Below are 523 nucleotides of genomic sequence, written 5' to 3'. Positions count from 1 at the left end.
ATTCGTCTGTTAAGTAAGCTTATACACCTCTTTGTCTTTTAGTGGCCGTAAGCAAGATACAAAGTCCCTTAAAAAGGGTTTTACGACAGTCAGTTTCGATTGGACATAAATTACTGTCGCTAATGTTTGATCTGATTGGTCGATAAACACTAATGTCACTCACTCGCGAACGGAAACTTTTTATACCAATTTTATTTTTTCACTATCCGATAGAAGCCCCCAGGCACACTGAACCAGCTGCAACACTTTGGTAAGTACTCTTTTGCCCCGAAGCTGTGGAATGCTCTTTCAGATCATACTAGTACATAATTACCCTTGATCAGACTTGAATGGCATATTTCAAAGCCGTTACATTTCAGAGTTGTAAAGTTTTTTAGCTGTGTATAGTGCCAATTTTTGCATTCTTCATCTTATTTCCTTGTAGTAGATGTGATTAGTTCTCCATGTACATGTAACTTATTCCCTCCTCGAGTCCTGACAGGTAAATATTAAATTCTGAGCGCTATGTTTGACATATAATTCA

The sequence above is a fragment of the Montipora foliosa genome, chromosome 4 (assembly GCF_036669935.1).
Source record: "Montipora foliosa isolate CH-2021 chromosome 4, ASM3666993v2, whole genome shotgun sequence".
NCBI classification, from domain to species: Eukaryota; Metazoa; Cnidaria; class Anthozoa; order Scleractinia; family Acroporidae; genus Montipora; species Montipora foliosa.
The sequence above is the reverse complement of the archived record's forward strand: the minus strand, read 5'-3'. Positions refer to the sequence as shown.